The sequence below is a fragment of the Hippichthys cyanospilos genome, chromosome 17 (assembly GCF_059441005.1).
Source record: "Hippichthys cyanospilos isolate Australia breed blue-spotted pipefish chromosome 17, RoL_Hcya_1.0, whole genome shotgun sequence".
Lineage (NCBI taxonomy): Eukaryota > Metazoa > Chordata > Actinopteri > Syngnathiformes > Syngnathidae > Hippichthys > Hippichthys cyanospilos.
Window position 1 is genome coordinate 5,321,979 of NC_142385.1, and position 8,875 is coordinate 5,330,853.

Here is an 8,875-nt window from a genome sequence, read left to right on the forward strand (position 1 = left end):
GAACGAACACATTACGTTTAAGAATGTCAAAAGGTCTTATTACATTGACAAAAAGTCTGTCTAGCCTTACTCCAGATTTGCTACTGTGTGTTTATCCACACATTTACCAGCATAGCTTGTTAGCATACTTGCATATGCCAGGCTTATATGCCAAAACGGTACTGTAATGACATTGTTTACGAGTCTCCACGACTGGGGGAGACCAGTAATCTACTATAAAGCATGTCAATTGCCTCGAGCGTCACCGAAGAGAAATTCAAAATGATTTTTCTGGCAAATATTAAATTATAGAAAATATACTATTAATACTTAATACTAATACTTAACTAATATACCTAATATACATTTTAATAAAATTAAAATAAAGCCAGGGATGAGGAATGTTTTACCTCTGAATCTCTTGTGCCATCATTGTTGATACTTCCCAGTTATATCTAATACAGGGGTGTCCAAACTTTTTCATTTGACGACCACAGACAGAAAAATAGCAAGGTATAAAGACCATCACATATTGTTTTACTTTAAATGATTAAACACTGTATACATTAATCAGTCAATTAACCAATTACATAGTCAATATAATTATTTAGTTATTTAAAAATAAACTATGTCTAGGCCATCTGTTTAAGGTGTTAAGCAAATTGGGAATTTTTCCACACTTCTCACACTACCATCAATCCTTTTCATTAATTTTTGTAAAGCATTTGTGGGCCGTGTCAAAATACAATTTTGGTATATGCCGCAGGCCTCTAAAATAAGGATGGCAAGCCGCAAATGGCTCCCAGGCCATAGACTGGACACCTCTGGTCTATTATGTTACTTATGACCCGTTGTCATCACAAGAGGCTGAAAACACTAAACACTCTATTTAAAAAAAAAAAAAGGAGTATAAAGTTTTCAAATATTAGGATTGCAAGTAAAATGTGAGAAAAAGTAATACTTTACCTGATCATTTTCAAATACAGATAACAAAAATACTCAAACCTAGTCAGCTTTCTTCCATTTTTTTAAATCTAATGCAAAATTCATGTTCTCATTTTTCACGTGCTACTAAACACAATATAGTCCAAATACACAAACAATAATCAAAAAGCGTTCGTAACAGAGTTCAGCATGGAGTTGAATCCTAGAAATCAGAGGTAGACCCCTTTTTTTTGTTTGTTTTCATTGTGTTGCACAGGTGGTACAGGAAAGCTAATTAGAGCCAGTTAGTACCAGCTGTGGAAACTTGTCACCTACCATAAAAGCCAATGTTAATTGGTTTCTTCTGACTGTCACTGAAGCAATGGCTCCCGTTTGGCCCTTTGTTGTCCTGTTCTGTCCTGCCATCTTGCTTGGCATAGGTGGGCAGACTTTTATTATTTTGTTTTCTGTCTCTCACTCTCTCCTGAAGTGATGTTTGTGCTTGAAATGGGTGGTTTAGGTCCCAAAATGTTCAAATTAGTTTGTGTCTCCACAGGTCTCTGTCTTCCAACTGGACAAGCTGAATCTGATGCTGGGTTTAAAGCGGTGCAAGGTGAGAACGCCATTTCTAAAATAAGTCTGTTTGGATGTTAAGATTTGTTTCCTTTCGAACAGATGTGCATCCTGATGATGATTCACTTCAGAGTGCTATTAAACTCCTCATGTCTTTGGATTCTGCGTTGAGGCAGCAAGGAGAACAGGGTGACTTCATTTCTATAATCCAGTGTTCATTTACATATTTGTTTTAAACAGATTTTTAAAGGAGAAAAACTGGTGTTGAATAAGAGTAAATATCACTACTAAGTATGCAGTCATGGGGCAAAAATGTAAGAATTTACTTTTTTAATAACTTTTTTTGTGTGTCTTTGGTATCTAGATCTCCTGGCAACTGAAATAGAAGGGGAACTTGATGCAGTGCTTAATCTGGGAAATGTTTTACACATGAACAAATCCAATATGAGTGATGACCACATTGAAGGCCATGATACAAGCATGAGCCATCAGCAAGAATCAGTGAACGGGAATCAAATGAGTAACTTAAGTTATGTGATGAGCCACAACATGAGCAAGGACTTTGACCGGGGCCAGAGCAGTAACATGACGGAGGACATTGACGAGGGCCGCAACATGACAGAGGCCATTGACGAGAGGCGCAACATGACAGAGGCCATTGACGAGAGGCGCAACATGACGGCGGAGTTTGACGAGGGGCGCAACATGACGGCGGAGTTTGACGAGGGGCGCAACATGACGGAGGAGTTTGACGAGGGGCGCAACATGACGGAGGACATTGACGAGGGGCGCAACATGACGGAGGAGTTTGACGAGGGGCGCAACATGACTGAGGAGTTTGACGAGGGGCGCAACATGACTGAGGAGTTTGACGAGGGGCGCAACATGACGGAGGAGTTTGACGAGGGGCGCAACATGACGGAGGAGTTTGACGAGGGGCGCAACATGACGGAGGAGTTTGACGAGGGGCGCAACATGACGGAGGACTTTGACGAGGGGCGCAACATGACGGAGGACTTTGACGAGGGGCGCAACATGACTGAAGAATCTGCCTGGGGCCGCAACATGACGGAGGACTTTGACGAGTGGCGCAACAGGACTGTGGAAACCGCCCAGGGCCGCAACATGACCGAGGACTCTGCCCAGGGGCGCAACATGAGCATCAGCGATCAGCAGGACTCGAACCACAAGAGTAATTCAAGCACTGTGATGAGCCACAACTTGAGCCAGGACTACCAGAATGATGCCTTCAACCATGACTACCGGAATAATGCCTTCAGCCATGACTACCAGAATGATGCCCTAAGCCATGAGTCATCAGATTTAGTACTTGTTGATATTTGACATGTAAATTTCCTAAAATAAACTCTGCCATAATACTCTTAACAGTTTTCTCCATCTAGCTTATACATAGCCCTCCCCCATCGATTAAAGTTACTATGTGCATTGAGCCAGGCAAAGAAGATTGGTGATAAATGAGAACTTTGACTCAGCCATGTGGGTTAGAAAAAAATTCTGATCACATGCTGACTTTCAAAGGAGTCTCAAAAAAGATTTAAGCAACTTAAGCAAGGACTTCTATAAACATTACATTTCCATGAACCTTTTGGTCTCATCTTTTGGAAGTCTCCCATCTTGCAGAGAGTACACAAATACAAATATTCACTCACTATTGTCTTAGTTTATTAAAATACCAGCTTTTTTGTATTGTATTGATTTGTCTAAAATACAATTGTACAATGTCTTGTACAAATGTGCACAAGACAAGAACAACAAAAAGCTGCGGTATGATTAAAATAAAATTGAGAATATAAATTGGGTTTATGGATTGGACAAGACTGGTTTTGAAAACAAGCAATTGTCAATTTGCCTGGGTATACCAATCAAATGGCTCAGATGATCCAAGTTCTTTGAAGGCATATAATAGAATTTCACATCAATTTTACCAATGTAACATTTGTCAGTTGATACATTTTAAACGACATTTTAAGTATTTCAATGAAAATGAGGGTTTATGTTTTTATTCATTCATCAGCTGTGTCATTTTAGTAGGAGCTGCTCATGTAGTTCGTGGGGTTCTGGCCAATGATATTGAAAAAGTAATTGAATGTTGAAACAAAAAAGAAAATTTGACATTAAAGAATAATGAGTAAAAAATGTACTTGCTATTAATATGCATAAAGAAGCAGTTAAAATAATCTCAGAATTTGTTGCAAAATGCTAATTCATCTAGATTCCAGTGGCGCTCGTGGTATATGAGAGCTGTGGCCTATCCTAGCTGTCTTTGTGTGAAAGATGAGGTACATCAAGGGTTGGTCACCAGCTAAAAGAAGGGTTCTTCAAGCGCATACAAATATTCACACTAATAACCACTCCCATGGACAAGCTAGCATCTTCAGCAGAGCTAATATGCATGTTTTTAAGTACAAAAGTAAATGATTTTGCCCTCATATATATATATACCCATTTTATTTTATCCATTCAAATCTGGTGTATCATTTGTCTAATTGATTGTAGTTGATCTAATTTTATTTTTTATGACCCCTTGTCATCCTCAGAGGTTGAAAAAGGTAATAACCCTATTCTGAGAAAATAAGGAGTAAAACGTTGTCAAATGTGAGTAAAATGTGAGAAAAATAAATACTCTTGCTAAAAATTCTTAATTACAGTTCATATAATATTCAAAACTAAAGTCAGCTTTCTCACATTTCTTTTAAATCAAATGTAAAGGGCTACTGAACATGTGAAATAAATGCACTGAAACAAAAAAAACAGTAAGTGCTCATCACAGAGCTTAGCATAGCTTTCAACACACGTATGTACAGTACTAATTGGAGCCAGTTCGCAGCAGCAGTGGACACTTGTCACCGACTACAAATGCACATGTCAATTGTCTTATTATGACTGTCACTGAAGCGATGGCTTTCAAATGGCTTGTTGTTGCTCTGGTTTTTTTGGTTTGTTTGTTTGTCATATTGTAGCCAAGGCATATTTTGAAGTACTAAAACTAATGTACTAAAACTAATGTGCACGAGTAAAAAACTTTATCTTTTTAATGTCAGCTAAATATTTTTTTGTCTCCTTTTGGGATAGGGCCTGAAATAGAATTGGAATTTCTTGTTGTCCTTAGATTGTCAAATATAATACACATAAACAATACCAACACGAGAAGGGACCATGTGGAAGGACACTTTGTAAGCGTCGGCCATTAGCAGGAATCCGTGAGCTGGAACCAAACTAGTAACTCACGCTATTTGATGAGCCAAAACATGAGCGAAGACTCTAGACCGGACCGGAGCCACAACATGAGCAAGGACTTCGACCAGGACAAGAGCCACAACATGAGCATCAGCCATCAGCAGGAATCCTTTAGCTGGAACCACAATAATAACTGAAGCTATGTCATGAACGGAAACTTTAGACCAGACCAGACCCACAATGTGAGCCTGAGCCAAATCGCCAGACCAGACCCACAACGTGAGCCGGAGCCACACAATTAACCACAAAACGATCGGACCAGACCCACAACATGAGCAATGACTTAAACCAGGAATGATGATGTATGAGCCATATTTATTAAACTACATTTCATTGAATAAACTAACGTGATTCTCTAACCTTTTTGTCGTTGTTGTGCTGGCATTTTTTTTCATGCCAAAAATTGTAAGTCCGTCGCTTCTGATTTAAAAAAAAAAAAATATATATATATATATATATATATATATGTATATATATATATATATATGTATGTATATACGTCAACTGAACAACTTTCTAGTTACTGTGTTTACAGCCGCTCAACAGCTCCAGTGTTCTCGTAGCTTTCACTTGCTGTTTGATCCTACTAAAGCATCGCATGTGAGTTTTTTTATCCTTTCATGAGACATGCGTCTTTGTTAGTACATTTTATGTTGTGTAAACATTTGATTTGTGTTGTGTTATAATTGTGCTATGTATTTTTGTATCGTTTCAGGAACAAAACATAATTTTCAGAGATTGAAGACAACAGTAAACAGCTCAAATTTACTTCAGCTTCTTAATTTCTCATGAAGACTGTTCGCTACTGTCATTTTGTGTTCCGACACATACGCGGAGGAAAAAATAGAACTATTTTCGTTTTATGTAGTATCCGTGTGTCAAGGAAAATGGTCACGTGCACAGTATTGAAACAAGTTACTTTCTATGATGAAATTCTTACTTTGACTAATGGTGAGTAAAATTGTCCAATAAAAATCTCTAGCGTTGACCGGTTCGTGGTGATAAAAATGTCTCACATTTTAGTCAGTATAATTATCACGGGATGGATATAAATGGTACACATGTATTCACGTGAGACACAAATCACTGAGGTGTAACGATGTGTGCTTGTCGCAAATGCGCAAACAGAGCCTTACCTGAACAATTTCTTCTGAAAAGTGACTCAAAGATGTGCCAAGGCTTGATGCATACTTAATGTTATGCAATGTTTGCCACATATGTCCTCAACAGACACAACCGATGCAGGATCAAACATTTTTTAGCTATCCTTTGACAAGTATGCAAGATCCGTGAATGTTGCGCAACTAACAAAGTTGAGAAGAGCACCCTCTTTCTTGGTGGCGAGACAAACTGTAGGAACAATGCAGGCTCTAATTCTTCTCCCTCTAAATTAAGCATTCTCATCCCATGCACTCCTGTTCTGAGGATATGTTTACTGAAGCGGCTTGGATTGGCTGTGTATCATTCTTGTGAAGGAGATCGTTCACATCAGACGTCTAATTGAGAAGCACTGGTTTAGTGTTTGAGCGACACTAAGACTAAAGAATGGGTGCATACCAACTCATCCTGGTACTCATGTTACCCATGAAAAAAAGCCACCCACCTGGCAATTATAAACCAAGTGAATTGGGTTTATAGGTTGATCAAACTGGTTTTAAAAAGTTATTTTCCTAGGTTAAGTATTATCTAGTCCAGCGAGCCCAAATCATTTGTCCGATTCAAACTACTGTGACGGTTTTTCCTCCATGAACTTTGTCTGCGTACATATAAAAAAAAAAAAAAAGTACTACAATGAAAAAGCGCTTACTTTATTCTGTAGCCATCAAACATTCACAGTCAACATATCTGTCAAATCGTAGTCATCCATTCTGTCATTTTGGTACGTGCTGCTTATGTTGTGCTTCTGGTCAATGAGGTAGACTCTCTGCGGCTGATCTTTGCTCACAGTGGTTTGTTGGGGGCTCAAAGCACTGTTGTGTTGATGGCTCAGGGTATTCTGTTCATTGCTCATGTTGTAGTTGTGTTGGTGGCTCAAGATGTTTTGTTCGCTTTTGCTCATGTTGTAGCTGTGCTGCTGGTGGCTCAGGTTTTTCTGCCGTTTGAGGATCACATTTTCCTGCTGCTTGCTGTTGGTCACGTCAGTGGCTAGTTGTCCTGAACACAAATAATTGCCATTTAAAATTAGCATTACTCAAACTATAAACAGGGGGACTAAATCAGTGATAACTTGCTGTTGGGCTAAATTTGAATGACAATGGCAAACTGCTGCTTCAGTAACAAATTATCTTAGTTACCAATCAAAACGAGTAATACATGTTAACATTGCCAGTGCACAAGTAATCAAAAGGATGGTACCAGTACATTTCGCACAAATTACAAGGCTCACATTTCTTTGCAGCACTGTTGAGAATCATTGACTTTGAGAGCTCTCCAGGCATGTTTCTTGAATCCGTGCATATATGGCCATTTATTCTGATTGCATGAAATGCAGTAGGTTGTCCTCAGCTATAAAAGAGACATGTCTAGCAAAGTAGCACTGAGGAAAAACGTCAAATTAAAGGCTTGATTAAGGCTACTGCATTGCCATCCATGTATTACTTTGTATTTTGACTCCAGTGTTCAAAATATGAAAAAACGTTCCATATGCTCACAAAACATGACACTATCACAAATGAAAAGTGGTTTATATGTTAAAAAAAGTAAAAAACACATTTGGGACAGTCAGCTTAGAGAGTTCATGCAAACTTTGAGATATTACTGTATTTTTGTCTCTACAGTACCCAAACCTGATTTTCAGAGAGCCTCATTTACACAACTCATTTTCCAATTTAATGTGTGGATTCAACGCAGAATCTAATGACTGGAAATGTTCAAAAGCCTTCTTAAGTATAACTGGAGAAACACCTGAAGCATATAAAAATAGGTATTAAATAACACGGATAGCTTCACCAATGTTTCATCCAATCTAGTTTACCGTTTTTAAGCACAGCATGGGCTTCATCTTGTTTAGGACCGACAGGAACAAGAAGGCCTGCAGGAAAGCAAATTATTTTATTAACGTCTGGACAAACATTGATTTATAGTAAATTTGTCCTAGAAATATTTACTAAGTACTTACCTCTGCCCACAAAGACAGCATGCAACAGCACAAAGAGCCAAGCGGCAGCCATTGCTTCAGTAACAGTTGTGAAGAGCACAGGCGACACAAGCATTTATAGTGGGTCACAAGTGACCACAGCTGCTGCAGATGAGCTCTTTCTATTAATTGAAACCACTTGCACCACAAGATACTAAAAAAAGTCATATTCTCAATTATATGGATTCAAATTCAAACTCAGATCATGTTTTGTTATTGTACGCACCTTGGATTTTGCATATGATAAGAAATTAAAAGAACACAGAAAAATAGCTATATTTGTGTGACTCATCATGATTATCATTGAGGCAGCAGGATCTAGTGCAGTGGTGTTAAATATACAGACAGTGGGCTGGATCCGTCCTTCAATGGGGTTTGGTCAAATATGATCTGTAAGAGTATCTTGAAGTGATTAAGGAATTGATGTTAAATATAAGTAAGCATAAGTAAGCATAAATAGGCTGAGTGGGCAAAAAAAAACTACAACAATAGCAAATACGATCCTTAGATTGACACATCGAATTGACTTAAAATAAGTTTGGTATCGGTAGATATCAAAATCTTTGATATCACGCAACTCTGGTACAGATACTATCTTTATATACTGTATGTTTAAACTTTCAAAATAGGGTTGTATTTTTTTATACCGATTCATAATACTGATGAAATCGCAATCTGCTCATGTGATTTGTAACAGAATGTAAATATTTTCCAAATGTATTTCTAATTATTTGCACCCAAACAATAGAATCAATTCTTAATAGTTCTCAATATATTTGTTTAGTTTTCTCAGGCATAATTTTTTCAGCTTTAATTTTCTGTTTTTTTTTTAATCCTTTTTTATGCAGAAAGGTGGCTCTGTGTGCCTTTTTATGCTGGAATAGTTTTTCTGTGCAGCATAGTTTTATATCATTAATGATATTTACAGTGGAATGGCATATTGATAGTCATGTTCTGATATTCTATACAATATTTAAGCCTAGTGTTTTTTGTTGTTGTTGTTGT